The 12,660-nt window shown below is 41.8% G+C and overlaps 1 long non-coding RNA gene across 1 annotated transcript; it reads left to right on the top strand.

Annotated features, from left to right (window-relative positions):
- Nucleotides 1–9,264: 9,264 nt before the first annotated feature.
- On the top strand, nt 9,265–11,527 carry LOC311376210. Its single transcript, XR_014643874.1, has 3 exons — nt 9,265–9,411; nt 10,184–10,246; nt 11,215–11,527. It is a non-coding gene; the product is annotated as an uncharacterized lncRNA (long non-coding RNA).
- Nucleotides 11,528–12,660: the final 1,133 nt, after the last annotated feature.

Below are 12,660 nucleotides of genomic sequence, written 5' to 3'. Positions count from 1 at the left end.
GTCCACCACGGTGGAGAACATCTCGCGAGGCCTGGTGATGAGATGAAAGGTTAAGTGTTGCCGATTCCCACGTTCACTGACCCACAGACATGGCCACGGTCACCACCACTGGGGGGCAGGGGGGGCGTGGTCTGATCAGTGCCGCTACGGTCAATCGAGCTTGAGAGAGAGAGAGACAGATAGAGAGAGAGAGAGAGAGAGAGAGTGAAAGCGAGAGAGAGAGAGAGAGAGAGAGAGAGAGAGAGAGAGAGAGAAAAAGAGGAACCCACAGCTCACTTTATGATAACTCAATAAGGAGGGTGTTATGAATGCCACGGCCAGGGCTGAAGGAAACACTAAATAGTAAATGTTTATGTGTCATTACTCACCATCCTCCTGCTGCCCCCTACCCCTCCTCCCACTCCTCCTCCTCCCCCTCCTCCCCCTCCTCCCCCTCCTCTCCCACCACCCAATCTCATTTTCTTCTTAAGGACCACTCAAAAGCCCGGGATAGGCCATAGTTAAATTTAATCGGTCGGAAAATTCAGTTCTTCTTTTATTAGTGGGGATTGGTGTTACCGTACGTGCCTTTACAACCCGGGGTATCTAATGCAGGTTTACATGTTTAGCTTCAGAGAGAGAGAGAGGGCGAGAGAGAGAGAGAGAGAGAGAGAGAGAGAGAGAGAGAGACTAAAGTAAGAACAAACCGGCTCATCATCACTCCATGGAGCCGTTGAAGATTGCGCTGATGACTTTTCTGTTAACGACGGACCCTAATATGTTTATTGATTACTGGGTCTCTTCTTTCTCTCCAGCCCCCCTGTTTTGTGATGTATCTATCTGTGACACCGTTTCTAACCCCCACCACCGAGGAGAGTGTGAGGGGTGCAGACTTTATGGATCGTCCTCTCAGCGGCTCTACCGGGGCAGTAAATTGTGCTGACAAAGCGCATCACAGTCCGAAGAATTCACGGCAAATTGTGCAGAAAAATTCAATAAGTTAATTATAAGGAACAATCTAACATCTGTAGTATTGAAGGCGATCATCGTTAATTCTCCGGCAATCCTTGATGGTATTAGGCCAACCGTAAAAAATATAACGTTTCCGGGTCACCATAGCAACAACGCCTGACATCATTCAAATAAATACGATTTTCCTCGATCTGTGGACAAGTACAAGGGGATCTGTTCTGTTCCTCAGCAGTTTCCGATTTCCTGTTGTTCGGCAGAACTCGATTTTTCCCCGGTCTCTGGTGTTAACAAACAGCTCCTGCTCCATGATGATCCATTCATGACAGTAAATGAGATCAGAGTGTGTATGAGCAGGTCTGCTGATTAGCTGTGATTGTGTTAGCGGGGCTCTGATAATGTGCTTCCCTCGTGGCTCGGGAGAGCTTGTCGATGCAGGAGAATACCTCAGTTGAATTACGCCGCGCGAGCGTAATGGCCCTGTGGTTACATTAAGAACAGGACAGCGCGTGTCCGGTGACACAAAGGAACCAACAGCCACGTCGATATATTCTCCTGGACGCACAAAGAGATGGCCAGGCGATGCAAAAGGTTTTCTTTTTGAGGACGTTGTACCCGGGGGGACCATCAGTGTCGTTTGTACCTGAAGGCCTGCGTCTGCCCGGGTTTGATTACACACCACAATAATTACGGTGGTTATTTATGGAGACGTCAACCTCTGAGGATTTCATCAGGAGAGATAAATAACCAGGGTCACGTCCTACACTGGTGGTCCACGTCAGCTCCTTCTGCACAGACCTGGATACGAACACACACACACACACACACACACACACACACACACACACACACACACACAAAACACATGCGAAAACACACACGTGCATGCAGACTTACACGCAAGTGCACGCACACATGCACTCGAGCAAACACAAACATACTCACTCACATGCACACACACACGCACAGCATTGTACACATACACGCGCACACACAAACATACACGCATGCACACAAACAAACACACGTACACATGCACACACACGCACACACACAAACCTGTACACACACGCAAACACATATACTATGAATTTATAAACGTCTACTGTCAAATATATATATATATATGGGCTATATTTAAGTTTTAAATGATTATGTACATTGCCCTAAATCGATTATTGATTATCATGTTGGTATGAATTGAATTCCAACTAAATTATATAATTCTAATTATTCCATGTTCCTACATCAATTACAGTTGATAGATCGTAGAATCATCACACCTTAACCTTTGCGATTTTAAGAGCGGGAATCCACTCAATCAACACTTCCATCATCAATCTTGTGCTGTAAATATAGATTTATAGTATGTAAATATTTCTATCTCAATGCCATGTCTATGTCCTTGTGTCCATAGCAACCGTCCATCTTTTTTGAGTGACAGATCGTAAAAGCCGGTGTGAGAAATGTCTCACACTGCCCCCTCCCCCCCCGATGATCGAACCAGGAGACAAAGAAAGAAAAATAACATCTGAACAGTTTGTCCATGAAATAAATGACTCAAAGAAGCTTTGGGCCTTCAACAGATGGAGGGACATGTCAGGCATGTCGATTTATCGCTATTTCACAATCCTCCGTTTACAATAACCTTGTCTCGATCTCTTCCACCCACTCTCCGCACGGCCGCACCACACACCCGTCGGACTTGGATTTTATTTCCACAGTTTTTAAAATGGCGTTTGAAAAGTTATATCCAGAAGGGACGTCCGTAAAGCATGTCCATGAGGACGCTGCTCTTAGTCTGATGGCATGGTGTGTGTGTGTGTGTGTGTGTGTGAGTGTGAGAGTATGTGTGTCAGTGTGTGTGTTTGTGTTTTTGTGTCAGTGTGTGTGTGTGTGTGTGGGGGGGGGGGGGGGGGTGGGGGGAGTCTTGGGGGACACCCTCATGGGAAATCTAGCAGTTTTGTTTGGAGGGAAACGGCCCAGGTGGATTTACGGCCCCCTGTGACGCGTCTCAGCGGACAGACGATTCCCTCGGCCCCCCATGGCTCATTCTGACAGCACGGAGCGCTGACCTGCCACCCGCCGTTGCTGGGTGAGGCTACACGTGTTCATGCATTTTCTCTCTTACAAGTACGAAGGGACACGAGGCCTGCTGGAAACAAGCGCCGTCGCCACCGAGGGAGGAACGTTCCGCCGCTCAGACGGCAATAAGAGAATCCCTTCAGTTTGGTTCTCAATCAAATGAGGTTCCAGCCCCTACGAGCCCCCCCCCCCCCCCCCCCCCCCCCCCTCCCCTCATTGGTCCCAGAGCTCTGAGGCCTCGAGGGGAACCGGCAGCTGTTTGCTCATCAGTCCGTGAGCGATCCCCTCCCTAGTCTCAACCCTCCACAGTGTGAACCTCTGCTGGGACGATTAAGGGAACACACCGATGTATTGATCTGAACCCTCTTCTATCTCCTGGAGAGCATCTGGTCAGCCTCGCGGGATTCAGCGGTTAATAGGAAGAACTTTAGGTGTCACGTCCCAAAGTCAGATTTACTGGGGTGTGCTGAGCCGACGCCCCAAGAATCAATGCAGGACATCTGAAGTTGTGTGTTTATCTCTTTTTGTGCCACCACTTATTGTTGGTGGCAAAATCGTTTTATTATTGCCTGTAGCTATTATAGCACAGATAAGCATCAAGCATACTGTAACACATTCCCGGCTTTAAGGTGATTCATTGGAAATAAAACATAACATCCTGTGTCAGAAGACACAGGATGCATCCGGTCCCATGTTGTACATTACATTAATATGCAGCTCGCATTATGTATTCATTAATTTTTTTATTGCTGAACGGCCTGGCTATAAAGGCGGGCTCCTGCTTTAGGTCTGATGGCGCCGGTCCTGACACTGTGTTTCTCAGAGAGCTAATAAAAAAGGGGAAAAAAAATTGCAATCGCCCAACAGTTTTCATTCCCGGGAAGAAAAACAAATGTGTGTGAGCATATTGTTAAAAATCCTGCATAATTATCATGCAATATTGTTTTTTATTACTAGAGGATGTATCCAAAGCCACATGCTGTTTACTGTTCTAATTCCCTGAGTGCCACACCGTATCAGGAGATGAAATATTAAACCCATGGCGCACACAGAAACAAGCAGGTCCAGTCCTGAGCCTGAGAGCCAATGCACTCTGCAGACCAACACAACCATGAAACTACGGCTGTGATTTATTATCACATGCGTTGCTTTCTCCGGCAAAGATGTTTGGATGGTCTTCGTTTTAGATTGTGACCCATTACAGGTATGTACACAACCAGGATGTCAATGTGGTCTTTGGCTCACATTCTTAGTAAATCCCAAAAGATATATATTTCATGAGCTCTGACAAAGTCAAGCTCCATCTGAACGATGTCTCTTCCACAGGGTGGAGTGGGTGGTGGTGATTCGGAGCAACCTCCACCTTTTCCATCACCTCAATGGCTTCCAGATTGCCAGTCCTCTGTACTCAGTAAGACCTGCGATCCCTTAAGCCCTCACACCTGATTGGATGAGCAGACCTCGCCGCCCGACGTGAAGAACTCTCACGTGATTTACTCCCTGGCCTGCGGGGCGGAGGGCAGTTGAGGATAGATGTTACCAGATATTGTTTAGGTGGAGAGAGTGGATCCAGCAGAAGACAAGCCAAACACTCCTCAAGGGAAATGCAGCTCAGAGTAGGAGAGCAATTGAAGACTCAGTTCTTAACGCCCCAGACTTCATTGGCCTGCATGAGTGACCTGCCAGGCTGCCCTCTGACTTAGCTACCTGTCTTTGTACAATCCAGAACAACGCTGGTTTTAGATTTGTTGTCAGACTAAACCCTTAACAAGCAATGGGGGATTTGTTTCTTATCCATAATGGGTAAAAGATTCAAGTTCACTGTACCTCAGCGTGCTTATAAACAGGAATTTCTGTGGTTTGAGTTAATCTCAAAACAAAGACGAAGGCCACCATTCTTGATCTGCACCCCATCCTTAGGTCTTACAGTTTCATCTTTTACATCCCAACACACACAACAGAGCCCTATCTGGGACTGGGAACCCCCTGTTTTATTTTTTTATTTTACCAATAAAATAAAATGTATTTTTTCTAATCCTCTCCAAACTTTGTCTGAATTAATGTGTGCTAAAGCTGGGTTACAAATTTGGAAGAGAGTGGATTAACCTGAAACCTGATATGGAGAACCATGACAGAAATGTCCCCAAAACAAGAGAAGAGAGGGGACCCTTACTGCTTTTTCTTACCCCAAAATGTTTCGTCCTCCTCTGTCTCTGAACCTCCCCCTGCCCTACCTGAATTGGGCCAAAGCTGTGCTGCTAGTTTGGAAGAGATTGGATGAAGCTGACAGGATATGGGACAAACATCCTGGAAATGGTGTAGCAAACAAAATAACCTTATCCCAAAACCAAATTGTAACCATAAAACCAAATGCTGGGGTCGTGATCCCACGGTTGAGAAACCCTGAAATACACATAAACATAGTAAATATAATATAGCGACAATGTTCCGTTTTGTCAACCGATTGAACAGCTCTTATTCACAACAAGCGTCGTCACTCGATGTATCCAATCAGGACAGAGTGGAGGCGGGACGCGCCGCGCTGTTCATTGGCTGGCGTGAGCCGCCTGTTTAAAAGCAGTCAGAGAGGCGCTCTGCAGGGCTTAAGGCCTGTGTCTGCTTCATTTACCTTCTGAGGTCGTCAGAGGCCAGGAGACTGAGCAGATGAACAGGTAGAACGCTGGTGGAGCTCTGATGAAAGTTCTGGATAAAGGAGGCTAACAAATTGAATGGAACTTCAAACTGATGATTGACTATGACGTAACTGTGTCAGTTGAATTGTGTGTGTGTGTGTGTGTGTGTGTGTGTGTGTGCAACTGTTTGTGTGTGTGTGTGTGGGCTCAGGGAAGATGGAGTGATAGAAAGAGGGGGGTGGGGGGTGTCATTTCCCAGAGAGGTCCCCAGTGGACTGGGCTGGCTGGATGGAAGCTGCCCCAAACTGTGGCGAGATTGTCATGTTGTCACGTGCGCACACACACACACACACACACACACACACACACACACACACACACACACACACACACACAATCAAATAAACAGACGGTAACACTTTACAATAAGGTACACAGAAACGTAGGTAGTTACTGAGGAACGAATGAGTAACGAATGAGGAACGAATGAGGAACGAATGAGTAACGAATGATGAACGACGAAGTGACAGTTACTCGGTAACTACTGAGGAGTTACTGGTAAACAGACCAGGGGACTACTGAGGAACGAATGAGGAACGAATGAGGAACGAATGATGAACGACGAAGTGACAGTTACTCAGTAACTACTGAGGAGTTACTGGTAAACAGACCAGGGGACTACTGTATTCGTTACTGAGTAACGAATGATGAACAACCAGGGGCCCTAAAGTGACAGTTACTCAGTAACTACTGAGGAGTTACTGGTAAACAGACTAGGGGATACTGTATTAATGAATCATTCTGTGAAATAGCTAAACTGACCAATTGATTATGAAAGCAACTGAATTTTCCTGGGATTTCACAATTAGTTAATAAATTAACAAGGCACAGACGGGATGATTGTCATATTTTAATAAAGATATTCACAATACATACATTCATATTCACATTTAAGGTTTATTATGTGGCATTAGTAATGTTGAAGGCTTAAAAGCAATTGTCCACCACTGCAGGGCACGCTTTAAACCTGCCTCCCTTGGTTTCAAGCGCTGTCGAGGGCTGGCTTGGGTCCCACACTGGATCGACTGGTAGAGCTGGATCTGACTGATGAGTTGTTACTCTTTCGCGATCCATTCGTTCACCAGTAGTTAAGCTTCATGAATCATTCGTTTACCAGTAGTGAAGCTTTTTGTGTACCTTCATGTAAAGTAATGCATCATACTGAGTTGTTACTCTTTCGCGAACCATTCGTTCACCAGTAGTTAAGCTTCATGAATCATTCGTTTACCAGTAGTGAAGCTTTTTGTGTACCTTCATGTAAAGTAATGCATCATACTGAGTTGTTACTCTTTCGCGAACCATTCGTTCACCAGTAGTTAAGCTTCATGAATCATTCGTTTACCAGTAGTGAAGCTTTTTGTGTACCTTCATGTAAAGTAATGCATCATACTGAGTTGTTACTCTTTCGCGAACCATTCGTTCACCAGTAGTTAAGCTTTATGAATCATTCGTTTACCAGTAGTGAAGCTTTTTGTGTACCTTCATGTAAAGTAATACATCATACTGAGTTGTTACTCTTTCGCGAACCATTCGTTCACCAGTAGTTAAGCTTTATGAATCATTCGTTTACCAGTAGTGAAGCTTTTTGTGTACCTTCATGTAAAGTAATGCATCATACTGAGTTGTTACTCTTTCGCGAACCATTCGTTCACCAGTAGTTAAGCTTTATGAATCATTTGTTTACCAGTAGTGAAGCTTTTTGTGTACCTTCATGTAAAGTAATGCATCATACTGAGTTGTTACTCTTTCGCGAACCATTCGTTCACCAGTAGTTAAGCTTCATGAATCATTCGTTTACCATTAGTGAAGCTTTTTGTGTACCTTCATGTAAAGTAATGCATCATACTGAGTTGTTACTCTTTCGCGAACCATTCGTTCACCAGTAGTTAAGCTTTTTGAATCATTCGTTTACCAGTAGTGAAGCTTTTTGTGTACCTTCATGTAAAGTAATGCATCATACTGAGTTGTTACTCTTTCGCGAACCATTCGTTCACCAGTAGTTAAGCTTTTTGAACCATTCGTTTACCAGTAGCGAAGCACTTTCGGGTTAGTTATAAAACCCCAAACCACTGTTGATGACAATGAGGGATCTACAGCCACTTTAGTTAAAAATGTATACAACATAGGGAAATATATATATATACTGCGCTCATGACACATAATAACATATAACATAATAACAGGATAATATAGAAAATATTAACAATTTAAAACACAAACAGAAACAAAAAAAGGCATTTTAAAATGGAACAAAAATAAAGGCTGCACTTTTAACAAGGCATTTCTGAAGAACACTGAAAAAATCTAACAAAGAAAAGAAGTTTCAACAAAACTCAATGAAATGTTATTGGTGTTCGTGGCCAATGTCATGCAGCAATCTGCCAAGGAAGAAGACCCATTTTCTCCTCCTCCAGGTAGCTCCAAATCTCCCCCTTCCATACTGTGATAAAGTAGTAGAAGACAGAAAAATAAACATTAGGACCGACAATTAATAAAAAATTCTAGAACATGTCATAGTCAAAGATTATTTTGTTTGCACGGTTAAGAAATTATGCTGGTCCTCTGGCCAAAACGATGTGAATTTGATGAGTTTCAAAGTGTTTTTAAAGCCTAAGAAGGCATAAGTCATAACTGTGTGCATGACACAATAATAACATTCAATTACAACAATTACAATTACTCAATAACTGTGGTATAATGACCGTATACCACAGCCTGTCGTGATCTATTGCTTAATTATATTATTTAGATATAGAGCTCCGGGAGTGCTGCGATTCACTCTAGTCTGGACTGCAGGGAGTGAACGCTGATTGGCTGTTATGTTACGTCCCTCAGGGAGTGAACGCTGATTGGCTGATGATACCCCTTCAGAAACATTTATATAGAAATTAGAAGATAAAATGAACATACCGTGATATAATACGGCATTACCGTATATGCCTCAAATCATACCGTGATATAAATTGTAGTCCATACCGTACAGCCCTACTGCATACCTTACCTATAAATGTATTTCATCCAGCTGAATAGGGACAATTTGCTCCTCTCAAAAAGTGACCCGCACCTCACTGACTTCCTCGTCGTTTTCCCTCTATGTTTATTACGTCGGCACTGCCTACAGAAGAAAACACATTTCTTCATGATAAATATTAATGTTACTGAACTTGAATTTATAACATGACATATCAGTAAACAAAGGAAGTCATCGATAAAAACCGTACCAAAAAAAGAATACTTACCACTGCAGTCCGTCAACGTTTGCGTTTTCCTTCATTTTCATGCTCTTTTTGCAGAGTTTGCATTTTATTTTGGCTTTAAGTAACTTCTTCTTTTGGAGCCATTTTATCAATTTTAATTTCTTTTTAAAAGTCTGTCTTCCCTCAATAAGACTGAGTACTTCAGCGTGCAGGGTCATGATAACTTCGCATCAAACCGTCTTCCTGTCTTGCACATGCGGACCCACAATGCAATTCGGGAGCGTCCCTTGTCGTCGACGGACGTGTACAGTGGGTAGGGGGCACGTTATACGCAGATCGTTTTACCCCATGCGTCGGACACGCCCACTCTCTGTCGACGGGCAAGGAGGTCGTGCAGAAGGACTTGACAATGGAGACTCAGCGAAAGAGTAAGAGAAAAAGGCAGCCCACGGAAGAGCTTCCACATGTAGAGACAGCCATGTTAGAATGTAAGTACATGCTTTAAAGTTATTTCATTATTAATTGAGAGTGTAATGATTCGGTCACATTGCTTAGCTTCCTAAAATGAGCTAATTTGACATCGTACCACGTCTGTTCTATCACGTATTTTTTGGCCTTGCTAGCTAACCTTGTCACTAACCAATGGATTGCTAGCTGGCTAGATAGCCGACGTTGCAAGCAAATTTTAATCATCTGTCAAACACAAAAGTTTAACTCTTAACTAGGTCAAAAGACCGACGGTTCAACCACGTATCTAATGTTAAATTAGGCGAGTCAGTTACCACGTCTTTGAATAGTTTTTGGAGTTGTTTTTAACTACTAAAAAACCCGAAGACTGCTACATTACACTGTTATAGTGCTATTACGGTAATACCTTTCTCCCTGTTTTTTTTCTTTTCAATTTAGTCCATAGTTACAGTATGTAATGTTAACAACTGAATCTCTCAAACATGTCTTCTACACAATGGACTGCATGTGGAACCATGACAAATGAATTGATGATGATTTGTCATAAATCAAAATGACATATGATCATACATATTATTATTACATATTATAACATTAAAGACAATGGATAATGTCATTGCCCAAAGTGAATAAAACCCTTATTTCTTAACTAACTGTATATATATTTTTTTAAGGTATCCATACAATTTTCAAATGAACAAAAACGTCACTCTGTATGCATTCATCAATATTCTTCATAAGGTTTTGAGCCCCTTACACCAACCATTCTTTCTGTGCTCCAAAATGTTACAGCGCCATCGAGTCAGCGGGAACAATCCGAACAGCGCAGTAGCCAAACTGCAGCAGAGGAAGCAGGTAATTAATTTTTTATTTTAAATGTTAAGCATACTTAACAGATATACTCAGATTCATGTGACTGTGAAATGTAGTTGTACACAGTATAATGATTAATAACTGATGAACGTCACTATGAAAACACTATAATAGTGTTACTTTTAAACCTCTTTTCTACTTCCTGGTTTTATGATGTTAAAATAAGGGTGCTCACCTTAACTGGTTGAAGGCTAGTGTCTAGAGGGGATCCAAGACAAGAGGATGCTAGTAATATTTACTCCATTTGTACTTGAACATTGCAGTAACCAAGTATCTACCTTTACATGATATCGTAACCGGAAAGTGCTTTGGGAATGGGAAGGAACTTAGAACAGCAATGACATAAATTAGATTGAGGTCAGTTAAGCCACTTTAAGTTAGTCTACTAAGTAGAAAATAAAAAAGTTTTTGGTTATGGTTATATTCATGGTGCTGGATTAATTGATCAATTCTTACCCATTTATTTAACGAGCTAGGTGGTCAGCTGGTCCCAAGTCTGCTTATAATATCAAAGCCACGTCTGAACACGTCTGACTGTTCAAAGCAGCATAATGGATGAAGCTACAGCAGGAACATGGCTTTCAAATAACACTAAACAATATAATCCACTTATTCTACCACATGTCTAAACTATACAGTACTCCCACTTTACTCTCTAGTTGTGCTCATTTGATTTATAATAACCTACTGTTAAAGAGTACAGATAATACTACTTGAATAGACAGTACACTCACAGTACTCTTGATACTACTGGAAATTACAATTTAATAATTATTATTATTATACCTCTGTACATTCATTACTCTAGAATGTAATTTAGAACTAACTTGCCACTATATAACCCTAATACAAGAATAGTATTAATACTAGTAAACCCCTAACCAACTGCACTACCATCATCCTGACAAAATACTACTGTTAATACATGTTTATCATTTTCTTTGTTTCAGTCCTCACCCCAGAAGAGGCGATGGATCGCTACAGCCGTGTCAGATGAAGAGAGCTGGTTTTTGTTTTGTTTTTAGAGTGCCTTTTTTTGTTACATTTTAAAATGCCTTTTTTGTTTCTGTTTGTGTTTTAAATTGTTAATATTTTCTATATTATCCTGTTATTATGTTATATGTTATTATGTGTCATGAGCGCAGTATATGTATATATATTTCCCTATGTTGTATACATTTTTAACTAAAGTGGCTGTAGATCCCTCATTGTCATCAGTGGTTTGGGGTTTTATAACTAACCCGAAAGTGCTTCGCTACTGGTAAACGAATGGTTCAAAAAGCTTAACTACTGGTGAACAAATGGTTCGCGAAAGAGTAACAACTCAGTATGATGCATTACTTTACATGAAGGTACACAAAAAGCTTCACTACTGGTAAACGAATGATTCATAAAGCTTAACTACTGGTGAACGAATGGTTCGCGAAAGAGTAACAACTCAGTATGATGCATTACTTTACATGAAGGTACACAAAAAGCTTCACTACTGGTAAACGAATGATTCATAAAGCTTAACTACTGGTGAACGAATGGTTCGCGAAAGAGTAACAACTCAGTATGATGCATTACTTTACATGAAGGTACACAAAAAGCTTCACTAATGGTAAACGAATGATTCATGAAGCTTAACTACTGGTGAACGAATGGTTCGCGAAAGAGTAACAACTCAGTATGATGCATTACTTTACATGAAGGTACACAAAAAGCTTCACTAATGGTAAACGAATGATTCATGAAGCTTAACTACTGGTGAACGAATGGTTCGCGAAAGAGTAACAACTCAGTATGATGCATTACTTTACATGAAGGTACACAAAAAGCTTCACTACTGGTAAACGAATGATTCATGAAGCTTAACTACTGGTGAACGAATGGTTCGCGAAAGAGTAACAACTCAGTATGATGCATTACTTTACATGAAGGTACACAAAAAGCTTCACTACTGGTAAACGAATGATTCATGAAGCTTAACTACTGGTGAACGAATGGTTCGCGAAAGAGTAACAACTCAGTATGATGCATTACTTTACATGAAGGTACACAAAAAGCTTCACTAATGGTAAACGAATGATTCATGAAGCTTAACTACTGGTGAACGAATGGTTCGCGAAAGAGTAACAACTCAGTATGATGCATTACTTTACATGAAGGTACACAAAAAGCTTCACTACTGGTAAACGAATGATTCATAAAGCTTAACTACTGGTGAACGAATGGTTCGCGAAAGAGTAACAACTCAGTATGATGCATTACTTTACATGAAGGTACACAAAAAGCTTCACTAATGGTAAACGAATGATTCATGAAGCTTAACTACTGGTGAACGAATGGTTCGCGAAAGAGTAACAACTCAGTATGATGCATTACTTTACATGAAGGTACACAAAAAGCTTCAC

The sequence above is a fragment of the Micromesistius poutassou genome (genome assembly GCF_964030765.1).
Source record: "Micromesistius poutassou genome assembly, contig: SCAFFOLD_6076, whole genome shotgun sequence".
Taxonomy (NCBI): domain Eukaryota; kingdom Metazoa; phylum Chordata; class Actinopteri; order Gadiformes; family Gadidae; genus Micromesistius; species Micromesistius poutassou.
The sequence above is the reverse complement of the archived record's forward strand: the minus strand, read 5'-3'. Positions and strand labels throughout refer to the sequence as shown.